This window comes from Papilio xuthus, unplaced genomic scaffold (genome assembly GCF_000836235.2).
Source record: "Papilio xuthus unplaced genomic scaffold, Pxut_1.1 DF827777.1, whole genome shotgun sequence".
NCBI lineage: Eukaryota > Metazoa > Arthropoda > Insecta > Lepidoptera > Papilionidae > Papilio > Papilio xuthus.
In genome coordinates, this window is record NW_013530872.1 from 7,226,393 (window position 1) to 7,248,841 (window position 22,449).

Consider the following 22,449-nt stretch of genomic DNA (forward strand, 5'->3'; position numbering starts at 1 on the left):
CGAATAAGGTTAGTAATACATGATAGAATCTAACTAGTGAAATTCACACGTCATATCATATTACATTTCTGAAAATTGTAGAAATACGTAATTTTGAAATTAACATGATTTAAATAAATATAATAATTTAAGAAATCGTTGTCCAATATACAATTATTTACGAATCACTGCCATCAAACGTATCTGAAGAATTAACATTAACTATTTTCTCTATATGTCGGTAATCAGTACTCGGAATATCCCTTAAATGGTTTTTACGCGTATCGTTTTCCTATTAACGCATGCCGGGACCGATATCACGGCGTAGTGCAAAAGGATAAAAAGGGAAATAAAGTAACTCGTATGGCGGGTCGGTTGCAAGATGCAGAAATCTGTGCGGGCCGTGGGCGTGGGTGAACCGGTCTAGACGAGATGAACTTTAAGGATCCGACAAAATAAAATAAAGCTCGCCACATCGCGACAGCCGCCCGCGGACCGGCCGTAATGGCCGATTCTTCGCGAGGCGTCGCGTCGCGCGTCGGTCACCGCGCCCGCCTAGCAACGCGGCCCTTGCGCACGATCTCTTCTCGATTTAAGACGCACCCTAAATAATACATTAATATATACGACACAATGCAAGCAGGTACTGCGAGAATATACGATCGCGCCGCTTTGTCCCCGCCGCACAATGAACTTCCTCCATAGATATAACTACTGTGAACTCCCGGGTGAGAACCACTAATTTACCTCGAGTGGACACAATTGAAAGAAAACACGAGAGAGGCCGTCGCGCCGGATTAGATTAGCGAAGATAAGATTAGCGCCGATGCGATGCGAGCGCCCCGCCACCAGCCACCGCCGCCGCCGTCGCCGCAGTCTGCCACCAGAACCTGCTAATTGCCAACACCACCTACGCCCTACGTCTGGCCGGCAAGCGAGTTATCTGCACGGTGCTCCACGCTCTCTACGAGCGTCAAGAGAGGATAATGTTTTCATAATAAAAGTTGTAATTACGACCGTCGCCAAATAAAACGCCTACGCGTCGGACGGCATGTGCTCTTGTAGCGGCGAACCCTCTGGACCTAAGTAAGCATTGTACGATGCGGACCTAGGTCCCGCGGGCCGGACTCGGGCGGGGCTGCACCCTAATGCAATGATTCATATTATTCGGTTTGCGGGCGAGTTGAACGTCTTCCATTATTGTCATTCATCGGAGGAAGTGGGCGGTGAGGGGCGGCGCGGGCACCGTCGGCCCCCGCGCGCGCGGCGATCCTCAGTCGCTCGCCGACACTCTCGCCGTCCGTACGCGAGAGCCGTGATGCAACTCGGCTCCGCTTAACGCATTAGTTCGCGATCCGTGTGTGTGTGCTCCGCGAGTAGCGAGACCGCAGCCCGAGTCAGAGCCGCGTGCAGTGCATCGTCACCAGTGCGGAGGATTCTGCGAAAGCCGTCAGCTCGGCGAGTATACGACAACCACGGCAACGGCCCAGCTGATTGCACCGTGCTGCCAGCCGCCAGCGAGCGCACGGTGAGTGCGGTCGGTCGCGGTTCGCGGTGCACGCACTTGCATCGCATCGCCGCTGCGTGTCTATTTCGAGTTGCTCGCGAATTTCCCGAGCGTCCGTCGTCGGCGACGCTGGCTCGCTTACGGCCGAGGGGCTTCGTCCATTTTTCAAGTGTCACGAGGCATCCGATGAGCGTGTTGATAAACAGTGTCGGCTTACGGCTGCGGGTACGCGGGCCGTCGGTGACAAATAGTTTCATGTTATGCATTGGAAATTGCGTCGGAGAATGAACGTGAATTTTACAATCAAAACACACCCGTTTAGTATCATGTGGACACAATTGGCAATTGCTGCGGAGCGGCGATTGTTCAGGGCGCCGTGTGTTCGTTAGCTGAGCCGGCTGACTTCCGCCGGCGGCGACGGCGACTCGTGGTTCACGTAACGTTTCGACTGTCGGGGTCGGAGTCCTAGGTTCTATTACAGAATAAAGTACAAATACTACGATTTGACGAAACTATAAATTAGAGTTATAAAAGAAAGAACGTTCTGTTAAGTTTAATAATGTGGTTCTCTGAAGTATTTTATCTCTTATCAATCTGCTCTTGCGAAGGTCGCGCTGATAATTCGGCTGCGTTGATAGTTGATAACCGTGACGTGACACATTGAAAGCTTTCTACACTCAGCTGCATAAAGACATATTTATTCCGGCGAATTATTCCGTAGGAACATCGTTATCGGCGTTGTCTATCTCACATAATAATGAAGTCTTTGACATAAAATGCAATTTATTACAATGCGAATCGAGCAACGGTTCAGTGTTTCAAGTAGCGATAAAACATTAGTTTATTGTAATCTTCATTTCACGATATTACATAATTTAAAATATTTCATATTCACAATAGACTCTAGCTTGATCCATAATTTACAAAACCCTTTTTACATTTCACAGATATAGTGAAATTAATTTAAAACAATTTTGACGATAAGACAGCACAGTAGTTAAATGATCAGCTTTTAAATCTAGAGAAACGAGTTTGATTTCCCAGAAAGAACTTTTAGGCTATAATATTCAAAATATTGTAATTTCTAAATAAACAATACTCTTTCCTTTTCCATTTATTTTAATCATACTATTCCGTCACCACTATGTTATCCTATTTATTTGATTATTCCTACTGACCGCATCCAAATTATTTTTTAAATTTTTACTTTTACTCGTACATTATTATTCTTAGACTAACACTGTCTTAATAATTATTCAATACTAGCTGTCGCCCGCGACTCCGTCCGCGCGGAATTTAAAAAAACTTAATTAGTAGTCTATGTGTTCTTCCAGACTATGTTCTATAAGCATGCCAAATTTCATCGAGATCAGTTCAGCCGTTCTAGAGATACATTTAAACAAACATCCATCTATCTAAACATTCGCATTCATAATATTAGTAAGAAGTAAGTTTAACCAATCTACAGACAATATGTCTTATTGCTTGATTATTAGGATAATTGACTGTAAATAATATGTCGCTGTTTCATTTTAAAAATGTTATTCTAATGAACCGAACAAAGGTCAAATGTTTGTTTAATTTTCATTAACATAACGATAATGGGAATATTATCTTGCCGTAATGATAAAAATGTCAACCGACATCTCTAACAAACGTTACGCGCATTCTAATCTGTTGAATCATGTTTCCTATTATTTTGGACCACATTTAATTTTAACACAATAGACATATTTTAGTAGGATATAATACTATTGTAATTAAATGTGGCCATCATCTTTAATACAATTAGTCTTACGCCATAAAAACGGCGGTCCAACACTACTGTAAGTCTAATAAGAATTAAGAAATATCAATCAATTGCTTCTCCTTACTATAGAACGTCGATGGCTCAAGAGTCAAGCCCTTCACTTGCAATCTGTTTTTCGATGTGTCTTTCGATTTTCGATTTGCATATGTACATTTATCCGACGATCTTACGGCGAAGGGAAACATCGTGATCCAACCTGCACATATCTGAAAAGAAATTCAAAGATATTTGTGAAGTCAACCAATCCGCAGTTGGGTGGCGTCGTTTTGCCTAGTCACCCATAACTTGGGATAGGCTACGAGCCTTCAGTGGGGATGTATAGAGAGCTGATAATGATTGTATGACATAAATATAATAAATTTGGTCTTCCCGAATTGACTACGAATGGTTACAACATATAGATATAAGTGTCATTAAGTTCTATGTGGTAATTTGCTTAGTAAAAAGTTTAAAACAAACTCTTGCGATAATCTAAGTTATTTAAACTTCCAGCAAAAAAGTAAAAAAAAATCCAAAGTGATAGATAATAAAGTCAGTGTGCAGTAAACGATTAAAAAAAAACTATGAGTAATGGTTCAGAGCATTGTTGGGATGTTTTTCAATATATTGGAATGTTGGGCATTAAGGGCAAATAGAGTGGCATATCTACAAAAGAGTATTGACACTGAGATAAGCGTATCTGAGTGCACACTAATGTGGTAGGTATCTGCGCTTACACTCATTGTTCCGTTATCATGTACGGTTAGCGTATTATGTGTCCGATAAGCAAACAACTCGGCTATGTCTGCACCAACCGGTCATCTCGTCTAAAATAATACACGCATGAACGGACAATACACAACTGTGTGCTGTTTAAAATTTTATTAAATTATTTTATTTGAAATTTCAATTGTTTTTAAGTATGATTTTTATAAAGTATACCACTAAATTAATTATTTAATTTCTTATTGGTTATACTCTTTTCATCTTATATATAAAATTCTCGTGTCATATGTCAGTTACCATGATCCTCCGAAACAACTTGACCAATATTTATGAAATTTGTATGCATGTTCAGTAGGTCTGAGAATCGGCTATTTTTTATAATCCCACGCGGACGGAGTCGCGGGCTAGAGCTAGTATTTATATATTTAAATAAAACAGTTTAGATTTTTTAAACTATAAACCGAAAAAACATAGTCGTTAGTAGAGTTTAGTCAAATTTTTATTCATAAAATTCGTCGAGATATCAAACCTTTAACCTAGCCTAAAGGGGCATTAAACGATTCTGATTGCAGTAAAAATTAAAAATAAAATATGTTATGAAATATACCACAAACCTGTCTAAAGGTGTGTCTGTGGCTGATATATAATTGTTAATTAGTGCCCGCGGCGGATGTAGACAATTTAAAATTTTTGCTGCATCCGAATATCTCAGTGTTGCAAATAAAATTTTCCGTTCGCAAACTTTACCAACGAATTTTATATCTATTTTTTTAAATATTTTATTCATATGATAGCTCTGTTTAAAAAGCGAAAACCACTATTTTTACTGTCTGGTAAAAGTTGTTTTAGCAATTATGTTTTGTACAATGAAAAAATATTTTAAATAACAAATATAAGCAAAAGTAGTTTAAATAAATGTAGGTAACACGGTTTGATAATTATGTTATCAATCAGCTGATACATTACTAATTAACAAATGATATGTCATTAGAAATAATGGATTTTATAATAATATTCTAACAAAGAGTGAAATAATAACCTAAAAATAAAATAATGTTAACGTGACAAGGTCGTACAATCTTATCTATTTGTTTGTTTGCAATATAAAAACATATTGAGCGTCGGCGGCTCACGGGTTAAGCACTTGACTTGCAATCTGCAGGTCCTGGGTTCGAATACCGCCATGTACCAATGTGTTTTTCGATTTCCGATTTACATATGTACATTTACGACGTTCTTACGGTGAAGGAAAACATCGCGATGCAACCTGCACATATCTGAGAAGAAATTCAAAGATATGTGTGAAGTCAACCAACCCGCACTTGGCTAGCTTGGTTGACTATGGCCTAATCACCTTTAACTTAGGGTGGACTCCGAGCCCCTCGGTAGGGACGTATAGTGAGCTGATGATATTAAATACAGATACCAAAAGAGCGATCAAAATAAATCTTAGTATTTTATCCAAATCTCAACATATTTCTCCTCCCTTCCTCCTAAACGTTTATACATTTGTTTAGTCACCATTGTTGGTTAGTGGGCCTTAATCAAAAACAAAATATAATTAGATTACGTTCTAATTTAAAGGCTAAAAATAAATGAACATTGTACTAAGTATATGTTGCACAAAGTGTAAGATCATAGTTTCAAATCTTATTATTAACATATTATGTTAGTTGGATTCGATAGTGCAGAAGGTTAAGTCCAACGCCCACTTGTGTTCGTAATTCTCCAGGGCTTAAATTCCAAGTAGCTTATAATTTACATTGTTAACGATGGCTTAGTAACAACCCTGTTACCTACTACTTGTATCTTACGTCTTTCTCTGTTTAAAAAAACAACTTACATTAATTTAAAAGTAAAATCCTGCATTATTTTTGATTTATGGCTAATTAGCTTTCGTTTGAAACACATCATTGATAAGTTCTTGTAACGCTAACTTTTAATATGTTAGGGTACAAATCAAAGTATAATTAATTTATTGTAATTAATTCAATTTGCATTTACCGAAAGTCGCAGCCCTAGTGGTGGCGGTACGCTTGGCGCGTCGTATCGCAGTTTCGCGTCGTTCGTTCACTCTGCGGCTATATTTAGTGTGGTGCTCGGAATGCAGTCCGGCCGGCGCTGACCTGCCTCAACACCACCACTGTCACAGTTTCGGCGCACGCGCAGCCTCCGCTTATGTTAGTTTCACACGAAGACTGTGGTAGTAGCTAATGGAGTACTGCTATTGTCTGATAACTGCTTCCACTGAAGACGTAGAAAAAAAAAGTATCTTTGTCATCCAAGGAAAGTCGCGGCCGGTCGTTAGTCAAAACTAACCAGGAAAGCATGGTTCAACGCTTCTTATATTGAAACAAAATAAATTGATTTTTAGACATATTTCTAATGTATTTCGATGTATTTGGTTAAAAGTTTATCGGAAGTTATACGGTTTGCGTTGTGTGACCGCAACTTAGTTTAATATTAAGCAAGCGGTTGGAATTTTCTCAGTAATACGAAGTTGGTAAATATCAGAGGCTCTTTTCTAATATAAATTATGTTTTAATCTTTTCATTTCATAAATGTACATGTATGAACTTACGGTACAGTACTTTGTTGTTAGAAAAATGTTCAACATTAAGTTCTAAGTCCTTCTATGTTATTTAAAATGTTTGTTTTAAGTAAAATTAAAAACTAAAACCGATTTTTCTTTTCATTTAATTAATTGATTATTACTTTTTTGATTATAGCGGCTGTTAACTCCAACTTTAATCGGAAATTAAATTTGCACAATCACTGTGAAGAATTATTTAATTACATTAGCTTTTTGTACGTCAAGAAAACGTTCAAAACGATAGTAAAAAAATTAGCATGTCATTGTCATACTCCCTTAAAACATTTTGTGAATTTACTTCAAGAATTCTTTACTTTATTTCCTGGCAAAATAAAACTTTTGTTAATCATGAAATTTAAAAAACCTTGTCTAGTACCGCTTTGCGAGTATCGAGTTTTAAACATGCAATTTCTCCAATAACAGTACAAATATGCCTAGAGGTGCTTTTTCCTTTACTTTCTTTTACTATACGAACCGAAAAATGCTATTGGAATAATAAACCAAGAAATAGTTCTATTATAATAAGTAGGTAGTAAAATTCATCATAGCAAAGTTATTTATCGCAATGCGCATAAATTTTTATATTATAACAATATAATTGAATCAGTTTGGATAATAGGTTTTATATTGATTTTATATGTCTTGCGACAAACATAACGTTGGCCGAGATGTGCTGGAAAAGGGGAATAGTTTCCTTAATCGGCTCCACGTATTACATAAAATGAAACAAGCATTGCTCTGCGATCTGTGAAAATAGTCAATAAAATACTAATAAAGAGTAACGAGATGGAATGGCCGCCGCCCACGCGTCGCGGCCACGCTCGCCCGTACGATACCTACGTCACAAATCGCCTATAATACCCTATTTCCACTAGCGCGATTAGCAGCGCGACTGCTATTTCCACGTATGCATACTTACACTTTTTATTTATTATTTAACGTAATTTTTAATTAAATTTATTTTGAGTTAGTGGTATAAAACAAGGTGTGAAAGGTCTACTGGTACATTATCTTGAGTAGCTATAAACAAGATTCGTGCGGCTGGTCTCAGTGGAAGAGTGATCTAAATTCCGTAGCACACAGCCGCGAAATCTGTCCGGAACTAAAGCGAAGTGTTGCACAAAGTACATTTCGCCAGTAAAACGAAATGGAGTTAGTTCGATATGAGATTCGGTTTTGTAGTAAAACTGTCGGCTAAGCGGTTCGTTCGAAATTCAAAAACAAGCCATTTTTAATTCGCATCGTTTTCTCATAATTTTCGCGATTACCGTAAAATGCAAAATATATCCAGTAAATTAATCACTTGTAGCTTGAATAATTTTTAGTAGACTTCCATGACAATTAAAATAAAATGTTCCAAAAAATAAATACAATAAAATTTAAATACATTACAATATAATTAAACATAAAATGTATGTACGAGTACGGTCGCCAGTTTTAGTACTGAACTTCAATCTTTACGCAAGAAATTGTACTCTAAAGTGTCAAAGAAAGAAAATCGTACGATGTAAATATAAGTAACGTGGAGTTGTAAGCGTATAGTAACGCACACGCTGTGCTCCGCGAGGGTGAAATGGCCAGTCTAATGAGTCGGTACAGCGTTAATCCATTCCAAGGGCTGGCAACGTCTTTATACTCTACCACTGTAACCATGGGTTCATGTTTAATCGAGCATTTACAATGTTGTTGAAATATTATAGGCGTCTTCAAAATTGAATCTTCAAAAGTTGTTTTTTTATCTGGTCTCGTTTGCATAGTTATGAAATTAAGCTAAACAGTAAACATGCTTGACCTTAACATTGGTACCAATTTTAAAACTGTTAAAAACTGAACTGCGACACTGCTATCAACAATTATTTAAATCTATTTATAACAAATTTGATAGTAAACTAAGTTATGTAATAATTCTTATCTTATTAAAAATTACATTAATAGAGAACACAAATATATTTCGGTTATGAACGGTTACAATAAGGCCCTTCGTACATTTACTGATTTACGCTACCTTGTGTACTAAGGGCCTTAGTACAAAAGTAGCTGGACTAAAATAAGCTCGGCTTTGTATGTTCGTATTAGTATTCTAGCTTGAAAGGAATTAGTATATGAGCACAGCCCTAAATAAATGCTGATATAGCCTGTGTCGGGTGCGGCGGGGGTATGCGAAGGCAGGGGGACGTCGGCCGCGGCGGCGGCGCCGTCTAGGTCAGACAGTGCTATTAGATCTCAGATTGATCGCTGCTTCGTCGCTCCCCGTATCCTATAGACGTCTTATTTCATCGCCAACTGTGTGTAGAGTGACGTAACTCGACTGCTTTTTATGTACAGCTTAGGTCTTTACATAAGGCTTCCTCGGACGGCCGGCATAATTAAAATCTTTTCCGCCGCCTTCACTGGTCCGAGTAACATTTTGTTATTAAAATGCTTCACAAACCAGCCGTATATCCCATGTAGTGTAGCTCTCAACCGCGTATGTTGTACGTTGGTGTGCTCAATTTGGAATTTATGAAACATTTTATGAGTTTTTTCTGTTGTTTTTATCTAAATTGTCCTTGATCGAATTAACGCCAACAACACAGTCTTTAGAAAACATTTCTGTATTTTATTAAATACTTTGGTACATATAGTTAGAGGTTAACTGTATTAGGTGTAAATTGTTGGTCGAATTTATAAATAGTTCTGTCAAAACATGATGGACATAAAATACCAGTCTTATGTTTCGTGATGTGAAGTACAAGCATTTACTTTTAAAGTTGTTACGTATTTAATCCAATAGAACATTTGTTTTACATGCTTTATCACTTATTCCCCACAAATTTTTAAATTAAGTTAGCGTACATAACCTTAACCTAGTTGAGTCACTGCGGGAAGTCTGAATGTTCTTATTACATGAATAGGATTACATTTTCTTCTTTTTTTTGGCTTAATATCAATTCGTATTCCATCCATAACTTCGCCTACGCACAATTTTTACAAACTCATCTAAATGATCATTGAACTTATTGCTGTTACAACTCTTGTTATTTTTTATTCCATCATTAGTATTATAAATTGTGTAGGATAAGAGTATCATAATAAATTGGTTTGCATTGTCAGAGGTATTGCAATTTTAAAAGACGTCAAACATTTTGCGTTTTCATATTTCTTTTTAAAATACATTGTAAATTATATGGCTTTCAAGTACTAATGATACAATTGACGTCACAGAAATAACACGTAACACTTTGTTAATCGTTATCATAGACATTTATTAGAATTCGCGATAAAATAAAAGGCGCTTCGTGAGGTGCACAGATAATATTGTGTTGTTTTGTTACATTTTGAAAACATTTAGAACCTGTTATAATTATATTGTTTTACTCTAAAATATACATTTACTGAATATAATTCTTCATATCTAAATATACAATAAACATAAGTAAGTCATTTTCTTTATAATGGAAGTTATTTTGTACAAACGATAGACATATGTTTTGTCCTTTCACAGTAGTAAAACCATAATCTTATTTATCACAAGTTTTTAGCTCCTTTAGAACTTTAGTTTGTTACTTTGAGATTTGAAACGTTAAAGAATAGAAATCTGTCTTTTTTTAATGTAATAATGAAGTCTACAGTGTTATTTATTCATCGTAAGAAAGAACAAATGACAATCACGTCGTTAAACTTTTATTTAAAAAATATGTTTTCGTTTATTTTACTTTCTTCCGTAGGTTATCTTTAATGAGTTTTATATCCTGTATATTTTGTATTTAATTGGTGAGAAGATCCGGTTTAATTTAATTTCTTTATTTTAACATTTCCTTTTTGTTTTTGCGATGTGCCTGTTATCTCAAACTGCAATGTATCGGCATCAAGGTCTCGCCTCGTGATCGTTTCCAAGACCACATGTTTATTATTAGCTACCATATCTCGAAGTCTTGTTTATTTCTTACCGATGGTGGTGTAATTGCTTTATTAAACGTTCATTTAAATATCTATCTTGAGTTGTTTTGGTTTTAGTATACCGCCTTTGATGAAATGAAATGTTTTATATCTGGACTACTGAGAAATCGTTTTAGTCACCTGTAATATCAAATTATACATCGTTAATCAAATCTTTTTGATAAGGATTAAAATGTATTCTTTAATATCTACTTCTTGATCAATGTTATCAATTGAAGAGTTGAATGAATTCATTCGTTTGATTCTTGTTTTCTCTGTATTCAATACGAATAATCGTTTTTAGAAAGAGTAAAACGTAATATTTCAAAATAAAGACATTCAATGGGCAGCCGAGATGAAGTACTATAAATTTTGCCTGGGTCTAATGCTATTTATAGCTACGTTTAGCCTCAGGGATCAATTTGAATTGCAAATCTCGTTGCATGACATTTTCAATGTAAAATTACATCAGTTGCTAAGTTCATAAGTAATGTGGGCACGGTGGACGTTGTTTTACGACCAATAAAGTGCACTTTAGTGCTCTTTGTGGGAATCTTTGCCGTTGTTTGCCTACATTTAAATATTTTATACAATGTCTTGATGGTGAAAAGAAATGGGCCATGCTCATTGTGTCCTCAGTCACAATCGTTAGCACTTAATAAGTAATTTTGTCTAATCATCTTAGTCATAATTAGTCAAGGGATGTCTACTGTGAATGTAGGTTTCCCCTAAAGGTTATCACAAAAATGTACCGACGTTTTGGGTCAGTTCACTCAGTCTATTCGGAGGACAATTTATTTGTAATATAAACGAAATTATAATTCTTTCTATAATAAAGAATGTAGAGAAAGATGTTACTATTCGCAGTGTATAGGATAGCAGTAACAGTGGTTTCCATTTTAAGATTTCTAAAGCCACCGATAAATGTACTTAGAATTTTATTAAATATAGATCTGAGTAATAATACTCGTACGTTTATTTGCTTATAATTCATAGTATTAAACTCATTAGAATTTTATTACTATCGGTAGCAAGCCTGTACACTGCCGAATTGGTAGTTCATTCTTATTTAAGTACTGTCACATTTGAAAGCTATAAAAATATTATCAACACGTCCGACAATCGTAAGTTGAAATGCAAAGCGCGAAGCGAGCGCGATGGACCCTACGATAAGCATAATTCATTTAATTATTTACACAATGGAATTACTTATTTAATATGTTGTAATTATTTCTCTTACACATTAACTCTTCATTTTTGCAAGCGATAAAATCATTTATGTTGGCTTACTGTTATTTTTTGTTTGATTTTTATCATTAAGCTTTTTAAACTGTTTCGCAATGTCCAAGTAAATTCTGAATAAGCTACTTAGAACTTATTTGGCAAATGAAGTTGTCGTTGGCGCTTCAAAATCTCTGAATAAGTTGTGAAATGCAAAGTTTTTTATAGAAAGTATTACGTCTTAATTTATTTGTTAGTTACCCAGCAGTTTCCTTGGATGTGTTTTTTTATATGGTGAAATAATTAAAAACTTAATTCCTTTGTTGTGTTTTTCATATTAAATCAACGACTGTGTATTAAGAAGCCGGTGGATTTGAAATGCCGACCTTTTAAATTGATCAATATAATCAGGGATCACATTAGATCTGAACGCTCGCACCAAGTTACTTATTGTCCCTGTCCCTGTATCTATTTTATATCTCAAGTTATTACGAAGTTCATACGTATATTACAATAGTAGAGCTATGTAAGTAAAGATATGGCTATCAAGAGGCGCTCACACTCGCACTTAGCCCCTCATCACGCGCTCCGTGAATGTCGCGTAGATAACGCCCCGTCTTGTGTCACTGTCATTAGCGACATTGTCCTGTCATAGCTGTACCTAGTACACGCATATTTCTTTACATATATTTATATCTGATCTGATATCTATTACGTAGTCATTTTTTTCAAGACAAGAGAAGATCAGAGATTTTTTAATTAAGTTATAGTTCTAAATAATGGTAGTAGGATGAAATAATACATTTTAAACACTTCTTAAGTCTATGGATATTAAGGAGTGATGTCGTTTTGTCATAATTGTGCAAAGCTCTCTCTTTCTTTTAACCTTAGTCCGATTATTTTCGTAACTTTCTTATTATCATCCTTGTAATTGAGAACACTGACCTGGTAAAAAACTGTGAAATCTGTATAACGAACCCTATAACCGATTAGTCATGCTTTGTCTACTACCAAAGACTTTTTATATGTTTTTATTTAATCCAAAAGGAATTATTCAATCCATTTTTATGTAGACGTTAGACTTGAATTGGTAATATTTTTGCTACCAAATCGCTTAAAGACATTCGCGCTTATCTTTTATTGTCAGGGGAAATGGAAAAGGTCAAATTAGAGCAATTTAAGTGACGTACCCTTTTTTATTTTCACCATTTTAAATAAATAAATGTCATAGTATTTTATAGTGATTATATTAAATTTGGCTCTTGCTGTCAGAGATAACATTTAAAAAAATTAAAAAATCTTACTTTTTAAAAGAACTAATATTTATAATTTATGTTTTGTTACAAACGTAACTTGTTAATAACTCTTTTACTTACGCAAACAACTTTCTTTGACGTAAATATTAGTATAGAAATTTTATTTTACAATAGATTTTGCATATAACACTTATTTAGTATAATATCGTTTACATAAGTAACAGGTTAACTTCGACTTGTCTTTGTGAAAAGCAGGAAGATGAATATAAAAATTGTTTCGAAGGACCATTGGCGTCTCCTAATGAGATTTGCTCGTTCGAAGTACACGCTCTTACTCATTGTAATGACCTTTCAAAATTCAATTACTTGTATCCATTTATTACAATTTGAATACATAAAGAACTAACTATATTTTGACGTTTAGCTTCACCTAAGTCGTAATTAATATTATAGTAGTAATTTAAAATGATTTTCATACGTGCATAATATTGATTATTTACTTTTAAAAAAATACATTATTTAGCAGTTTTACCAGCAAAAAGGTTTATATATTAAAGTCAAAACAAGATAACACTACAAAGTTTCTCGTGTCCTAAATTATTTTGAAACACCCTTTAGCAACCATAGATTAAGCTTTTACAGGAGAACGAAATTTAAATTTCTATCAAATACAAGTTAACATAAATGTAATTGTGTGAGGAAAGTCACAACTAGTACTTATGTTAGTGACTCACATGTTATTTTGTTTACTGAACGTTTGTTTATTTTTGTACGCATTGTTTACAGCGACGTTATTTTAAATTTATTTGTTTTCTTTTGTTTAAAAATAAAATTGGTTTTTACACAAAAGTTATATATGCCAGTTACTTACATTATTTATTTTGTGAAGGTTGGAAATAAAACTAGCAATATCCAGTTTCTTAAATGTTGGTTTGTCAGAAATATGTATCAAATTTTATTATAGACTAGCTATCACCAGCGACTCCGTTCACGCGGAATTAAAAACACTTTATAAGTAGCCTATGGGTTCTTTCTATGTTCTATATCTATGCCAAATTTCAACGAGATTCGTTCAGGTTTTCCGGAGATACGTTCAAACAAACATCCATCCATTCATCAATCCATCTTAATATTTGCATTCATAATATTAGTAAGATACGTTTAATAATGATTAAAATCCAATATGTCGTCAGACAAGAATGTTCTATACAAATCAGTTAAGTAATTAAGCAATCTTAAGTTCTCACTTTCCGTTCCCCTGTCTGGAACACTAAGTTTTAAGCCAACGAATTTGCACTCAACTTTGGAAGTCCGTAAGTCTCTGCTGTTGATATTTCCGCTAAGAGATTTTAAAGCTTAACACTCTTACACGCTGCCATCGAAAGTTAAATGCAAACTCTTTTCAGTACCTACACTATAAATATAACTTTACTAAAGCGAATACTTTTGTTACAGGTACGTACTGATTTATGCGAACGGAACATAGACTAACGAAGTAAAGAGTGAGTAATAGATTTATCTTCATCTTACTAATATTATACATGCGAAAGATTGGATGGATGTTTGTTAGAAGGTATATCCAGATCGCCTCCATGGATCTTGCTGAAACGATGTTGAACATATCTTACAAGAATACATAGGCTACTTATTAAGTTTTTTTTTTAATTCAGCGCGTATGGAGTCGTGGAAGACAGTTATTCCTATATAAACTCTTTCGAAGGATCCGAATGTATGTGCGATAGTATATTTTTTCTCGTCTGCTTTCATTTTAATAACTCTATTTCTAATTAGTAGATGCCCGTGACTTCGACTACGCGAAATTAAGAAAATCTAGAAATAAAAACAGTATATGTGACCCAGGGATAATGCAGTTTTCTAATTGTGGAAGATTTTTTTAAATCGGTTTAATGTTTTTGGAGTCTATTCAATACAAGAAAACAAACAATAAAATCCCTCCTCCTTATAATATGAGTGTAGAAATCCGATTTTGAATTTCAATTTGTTATTCCGTAATAGGAGAGAAATTCGGTGAGTAAAGTTCTCGTTTTGTCCTGAAAATCTTTGTCTTAATAAGACTAATGTAGAAAATGTTTTATAATACTGTACGATATTCATACATGCACATGAAGTATTTATTATAAAGGAAGCTTGCTCATAATGTCTCCCGGGTAAACACAGACTGTGGTGGTGCATGCAAGCCGCTCGAGGAATCTTCAATTAAATCAAGGGGGTTCATAACGTTTGTCGGCTGCGGCCCGCATTATCCCGACACGAGGCAATCACTGCCGGCCCGCTTAGACCGAACGTAAACGATTTAGCCCATTCTCACTTACACTGAAGCAAATTGATAAAACTCCCCTGCTAAATTGTAACGTGACGTATATTTTATTATTTATATTAATTACTAGCTATCGCCCACGACATCATCCGAGCGGAATTAAAAAAAAATAGTTGCCTATATGTTCGTCAGGGCTATCTCCTACATCTATACGAATTTTCATCCAGATCCGTTCTGTAGATGTCTACAAACAAATATCCATCCATCCATCCATATAAACGAATCAATCGTAGCTATCGTGATATCGTCGTATATAACCTAACCTAACACAAAGTAAAATGACGTTGCAGTTAAATTACAATTGACTCATTAATCTAAAACAAATAAAACATCCATTTATCAACGATGACTCATAAACGGTTTTCCCATTTTCTGCGAGCATAATAAAAACAACGGAGCGTTTCTAATATCCGTAGCGTAGTTGGTAATATCGCTCTGTGTGATATATACATAGACTTGTATATATAGATTGTAAGTGGCGGTGCGGGCGATGAAGCGGAATAGACGCTGTATTCGTGTTGACCGCGGCGCACTCTCGACTCGCATCTCATGGCGTAAACATTTGCCCAGTAACCGATCGCCGACCCTATTGACTGCAATGCGATAGCCTTTGGCAGACACCTCGCATTATACTTTGAGAGAGAAGATTGTTTAAACACGCCCGCGATAGTTGTCCTCTCACGTCTTAATCAAACCGTGATTCATTAACCCGTATATTTTAACGATAATATCTAATACAATCTTACCAATATTATAAATGCAAATATTTAGACGAATGTTTAGATGGATGCTTGAAGGTATCTTAAGAACGTATTAATAGATCTCACAAAAATTTGGCACATATGTACATATAACGTAATCTGGAAGAACACATAGTCAACTAATAAAGGTATTTTTTAATTCCGCGCGGACAGAGTCACGGGTACCAGCTATTATAGTATTATATGGATTTTTAAATAGTCTAGTCCCGACAGACCACCTCCCTAAAAGAAATGCCCTGGTTAGAGAGAAACCTCTATAAAGCAAAAATATCGTGGTCCCTTGGATTCTCGATTGTACAGTTTCGTCTTTAGTCTCTCTTAATATCTACGAAGGCAACCTTAAACATAAGTTGATGTTTCCATAGGAGATTGTTTCATTTTAACATAAACAATAGTTAATTCTGGTGGTCTCGGTATGCAAATGTACCTGCTGACGTATTTCCGCAGGGAATGTAACTTTGCGAGAGAAGTGGCGACAAAGCACGGCTAAATCCTGAAGCATATTGTGAACTACAAACACAACGAAATTAATTTCTGTACCCAGAAATAATTATTATTATTAACTTTTTTGTTTATTTCTAATAGGTTTTAAAATTATAAAACATTTTAAATTATCGACTAGCCTTTTCAATTACTTTTCAAATACAGTACGGATTTGTTAGTACCTTTTAAACTATTTTTAGAGATGCTAAAATCGCTTATAGCTTTAGTAATCTAGCCAACACTACATTATCATGCGTAAACCTCGTCAGAATGGTATTTCCATCCTGTCATTAGTAGGCGCTATAGGGAATTCAGGCGCCAACGCCGCGCCGGTGTTTCCACATATGGATATGGCCAATAAACCGTTAGACTGACGAGTTTACAATAAAAATTAGACTTAAAAAGATAAAATATATAAAACTTTTTAGACAAAAACCTTTATGGAGTTAGCATGAAAAAATTAATGCTTACGTAGTTTATAACTTACAGATTTTAAAGAATGTTAGAAGAACAATATTCAAAGTGGCGTTCCCCTTGACTGATGTTTATTAATGTAAAGTATGAATCAGCGCAGAGAACGGTCCGAACGAAACGGTCCGTGATCGATTCCAGCTACGGCATGCGAAAGTCGATGCGCCGGCGCATAGTAATTTTAATACGGAATATCTCCGCTATGGCGCTGTCAATGAAACATAACACATATGAATGGTAACCATTTCTATGTAATTACACTTTAGCTACGCCGATTCGTGAAAGCAGACTATTTTAACTTTTTATTAAGATATTTAAAGTGAACACGGATAAGTTGTAAAGATTAATTACTTTTGGAAGTTGCAAGTTGAATTCAGGTGAGGGTGTGGGGTGAATTATTAGCATGGGCCTTACGAATTTATTGCGGAATGGCATTCGCTATTACCTATGCGGCGGGGGCAGGAATGCGGGGAAAGGGGCGCGGGGGGAGCGTAACAGTGAATCATGCGGCTGCTCTGAGGTCACGTAGCTGCGCGATGTCGTCACTGTTGCATTACGTAGACGCCAAGTGAAAATGCCTGTGCTTTAAAGCAGCATCCTTGGGTATTAAAAAGAACCTTGCAATTTTTTTTATTAAAAGATAGTAGTTTTTTAAAATATGAATGTGAAATAATGCATTGGACCGAGAGATGGCTAAGAGTAGAATGACATGATCAACGAAGATGTGACCTATTTGGAAGACCAAAACCTATACCGCTCGATAAATTGGAAAACATTAGTATGATATAGGTACCCAATCCCACTTAAAGTTTGTTAATAGGTACAGCCTATATAAACTTCTCATGTATTTTCGCACAATTCTGTTTGATCTATGAGTAGTTTGAAGCCTGATATCGCATCCTTAATTAATTTACCACTTAACAAAGAACGATGCCGACGAAAAGAATTGTGTAATTTGAGATAAATACAAATTTCTAATTTTAACGGTGTAATTTAAAAGACAATGTTCCATTTAATGAGGCTTTATTAAAGTCAGGAATGAGCGGCATGCACCACGGAACCGAGTACGCTGGTCAATTCAATAGCGTATAATTTATGAATGTGATAAGCATCTGGTTGAAATAAACTGTTTTGTACCTTAATGACACAGGTATAGAGGTGTTTGTCGTGTGAACGATGGGCTAATACTGAGGTCGATATATCTCGGGGTCGTTTATTGGCGAGAATTGGGCGCATCCCGGTTGTACAAGGGAATCGCTATCCGTCCTACGTCGCTATCATTCTATGGGAGTAAGTTTGAACGCTTACTGACGTGAAATTGACATCGTATCGTGTACGACAAAATTATAGCTTGCGAAATGTGTCAAAAGATAAATTAGGACATTATGTCAGCACTTTACTGTTATTTTACATATTTTGAAGACTAAATAAATTAATAAGTAAATATTACGACAGGATATCTTATTTTGTGTCATTGACTGCTTAGGAACTTTGTTAGTTTTTAAAAAAAAATGTCAAGTTAATTATGAAGTCCGATTTAAATTGTCAACTCTCGAAATCCGTCATGTATGGCCACAAGCATTTACGTTAGGAATAATTTCAGATTACCGGTAGTCGAAACCCATCTAGGAGAATATTTATCACACACCAAAATATGGTTTAATATCATCGCGTGTTAATGAGTTGTTTGTACAATATACTTGACGGGCAAACAGTTCGAAAGCGTGATCGCAATAAATAATTTTAATCCGTTTAAAATTGTTTAAGTACCTACTAGTTTAATGTACACAACATTGCGATTTAAAATAATGTATCAGCGTTTATTGATAGAATTTTCTAATATTATCGTGAAGCTATTAATCGTATGTCGTCGGCCGCTAGCGGTGCGATCTCGTTAGAGGCTCATTCGCCGTCGGCCATCTGGCCTCTCCGCGGTCCCGAGGCAACGTGCCCTGGACATTTACCAAACAGGACTAGTATTATAATATGCGTTTTACGACAAACTTACAATTTTATTGTAATTTTAAAGGATAAAAAATGAACTATGATATTGTATTGTTTTGATACATTATGGAATGGCAACAAAGTTTCAGTATAATTTGAAGAAAATCATAGTAAAAAATGTTTGTGCTAAAGATAAAGCGTATAAGAGCAGTTTTATTACATTTGTACGGTGATTATTTCAACCACGGCTCACCAACGTGTGACCGCAAACAGCCGTTATACGTTGTCCAGTCCGATCATATTTACATTAATCGTGTCTACAGCCGTCGTGAGGCTGTCATCGTCTATGCGTCGTCAATTGCTCCTTTATATTGCCATAGCCGTTCCTCACTTCACAATACGACGCTCTATAAATATCTCCGACACGATCCATCGAGTCATTCAAATACTTAATTGTCATTTGATTTGGACACGTCACTGTCAGTTTCGGGCGATCGACGCCCGCCTCTCACAGTGGGTTTCGGAGATGAAAATCTCTATTTAAAAATATTTCTGTTTTGTGAAAGATAATGACAGAGAAGACGATATGTTTTATACAGAAATTTTGGCCTCAAAAATCCACGGTCAGCCTATAATTTAAGGATAATGCGATAGTTTTTTGTTCGATTTTGGCTTGCACAATCGTTCTTGTGAGCTTTGGGTTTGTATCAAAAGGAGGAAAAATAATTGTCGTGGAAAGAATACCATAAGAAGCTTAGCATCAAGTAATGTTTCTTTAGTAATTACAATTAATTCACGTTCTCTTTATTCCCTATACGATTTGCATCTTCTTTCTCCCTCATGTAACGAAATTTGACTTCATAGTGAAACGTCTCTTCAAGGTCACTCGATATTCGGATAATTTATACAGGTAAAGTTCTAAATTGTATAAAAACAAAAAGGTGTCTTTTAAACAGTGTTTCTCTTGTTTTTATGTGGTCTAATTAGACGGCCGCTTACATTTACCTCGTTAATTTTGTATAATTAACGTCGTATGTGCACAGCTCGAAATGAGCACGTACAATGAACTTTGTAAAGAGTATGAAGACTGAATTGCAAAAATAATGCTTTAACTCACAAGTGCAAGAACGACTGTATTCTATTTTTAGTATCTATTTATATCTAACACACACGTCGTACAAAGCTCAAGGTCTTTAGGACAAGAAATAACAAAAGGTTTAACATGAACGTATTGAAAAAGAAACGTGTTCAAAATAAGCTTTTTAGTTATAATATTTTTGAGTATATCGAGGGACTGATGCATGCTCGTAAAGTCTTTTAAAGAAGTCTTATCTTTTTCATTGAAGAGTTTAAACGCGACGTTGGCTTGTATTTTATGTCTTCTTTTTCAACATTGTATTATAAGTCCTAATATTTTTTTATCCTTTTATATCTTAATAATATTATAAATTGCTGGATGGATGGATGTTAGTAGGCATCCTCTGAAACGGATGCATGAATCTCGCTGAAATTTAACACAGAAGTAGAGCATACTCTGGAAGAATACATGGGCTGGTTATTAAGTTTCTTAAAATTACACGCGGACAGAGTCGCGGACCACATCTATTACAAACAATTCCATTATTATATGTTTTTCAAAAGAATTGTAATAACAACAAAGTTCTGTTTAAAATAAAATCTACAACACATTACTAAACAATCTTTCCAAAAACAATGAACAGGTACTTCGTTTAGAATTTTATATGAAAGAACAGGTTTTATTAGCTACGAGCATGTATCCTCTGATTAAAGTGATTCGTGTTTAGGTGCGTACTCGATTTCGGAAGCTACCCGCGCAATACGATATGTAAATTTTTATTACGTGTATGGGTAGTAGGTACAGTCACCTTCGTTCGCGGTATTCCAAATACAGAAAAGTTTCCCGGCACGGCATTTCGAAGCTTAAATTTCGCTTATTCTTACAAATATACAATTATGATGCTATTAATGTTTTGATAAAATTAAAAAAAAACATCTGTAGGTTACCTGCTTTTTTGTAGTATGAATACCGAATTGTCACATTTCTTAACCTATATCGTTACAAAGCGTGTTCAAACTAATTTCGCTTAAAAAGTAGGACACCGCTTGCAGACCTTACTGTACTTACAGACTCTACTGGTAGTCGCTTCCCGAGATTAATTCAATCGGAAGCGCTCGCCGGCTCGGCGGATATACCGACCCCGCCGGACCTTTTGGGGAACTACAATCATTGGATACTTTACGATACTTTATGTTTTCCGTTCGTCAATGTTGTGTTTCGCCTTGCCTCTATCACTTTTATTGGCTCTCAACGTTTTAATATATTAAAATGTATTTGCTGTTGGCCTCAAAAATGTTTAAGTGAAATTGTACATCTTTTACTGTTGGTTTATGAGACCAAAATATCTGTATGAAACCTATCTTCTCTTTCTTTGACAACATAGAGATAACAATGTTTTAAACAGAGATTTCGGTCTCAGAAAACTACGGTTAATTCATTTCCTTTTTAAAAAAAATTACTTGCAGTATTATATTACCGGATTAGAATCTTTTATTATTTATAATGTTAATTTTATTTTTATTAGTGTTATTAACCATGCTACGTTAAAAAATCACAGACAATATAATAGAATATAAAACGTATAATATATAAAAATTTGTTTATTCAAATTAACTATTCGTATCTTGAAAATTTATTAATAGCTAACCTGGTACATTTTAAAATATATCTTCACTTAATTACAAGTTACATATTTTTACATTTAAATAAGCTATCCTCGAGTTTTTTCCCCACGTGGTTGCATTATTCATATACCTTCACACTCGTGTGTAATTAACATAGAAGCTAATCTGCACTAACACCGCGCTGTATGTATTCAGATGATACTTATGTTTAAACATAATTTGCACAACTTCGCTTTGCTTATATTCCTCGTAAATGTACAAGCATTAAAATCTAAATTATATAACTTTGTAATTTAATTGCAATGTAATTTTATAGTAAAAAGAGAATTGGTTTTGCGACAATTTATATATTTAGCTTAATATATAAATTATTTTTCATCGAATTTAGAAATACCAATTTAACGTATCCGTTAAGAATGTTCTTTCAAGACCCCTCTTTCATGTTCATTTAACTTTTATGCGTAACTAGCAGTATCCCGGTACTCCGTCCGCGAAAAATTAAGGTAAAAACTGAATTAGCCTATGTTCTATTATAGATGTATGTCAAATTTCAGCGAGATCCAACCAGCCGTTCTGAAGTTACCTTCCAATAAACATACATCCATGCAAACATTCTCATTTATATATAAGTCAGAAGTAAGATTTCTGTATTCAACACATTTTATAGATAATTAGTACCAAATTATTAACGTTGAGCCAATTTACATGTAATGCACTTGTAAAGATAAATCTGTTCCATCATTTTAAGTCTGAAAAGCGG

At 35.1% G+C, this 22,449-nt stretch overlaps 1 protein-coding gene across 7 annotated transcripts in view; it reads left to right on the forward strand.

Annotated features, from left to right (window-relative positions):
• shep (RNA binding motif single stranded interacting protein alan shepard) overlaps nt 1–22,449 on the forward strand; it is a 115,185-nt gene that overhangs the window by 29,660 nt on the left and 63,076 nt on the right. Inside the window, exon 1 of one of the 7 annotated variants that reach the window (XM_013309233.1) lies at nt 1,233–1,507. The exons of 5 other annotated variants lie outside the window; for them this stretch is intronic. The gene's annotated coding sequence lies outside the window, so the exon portion shown is untranslated. Of the gene's footprint in view, nt 1–1,232; nt 1,508–22,449 lie in introns of those variants that run through there. One more of the 7 variants, XM_013309234.1, reaches the window with a different exon arrangement.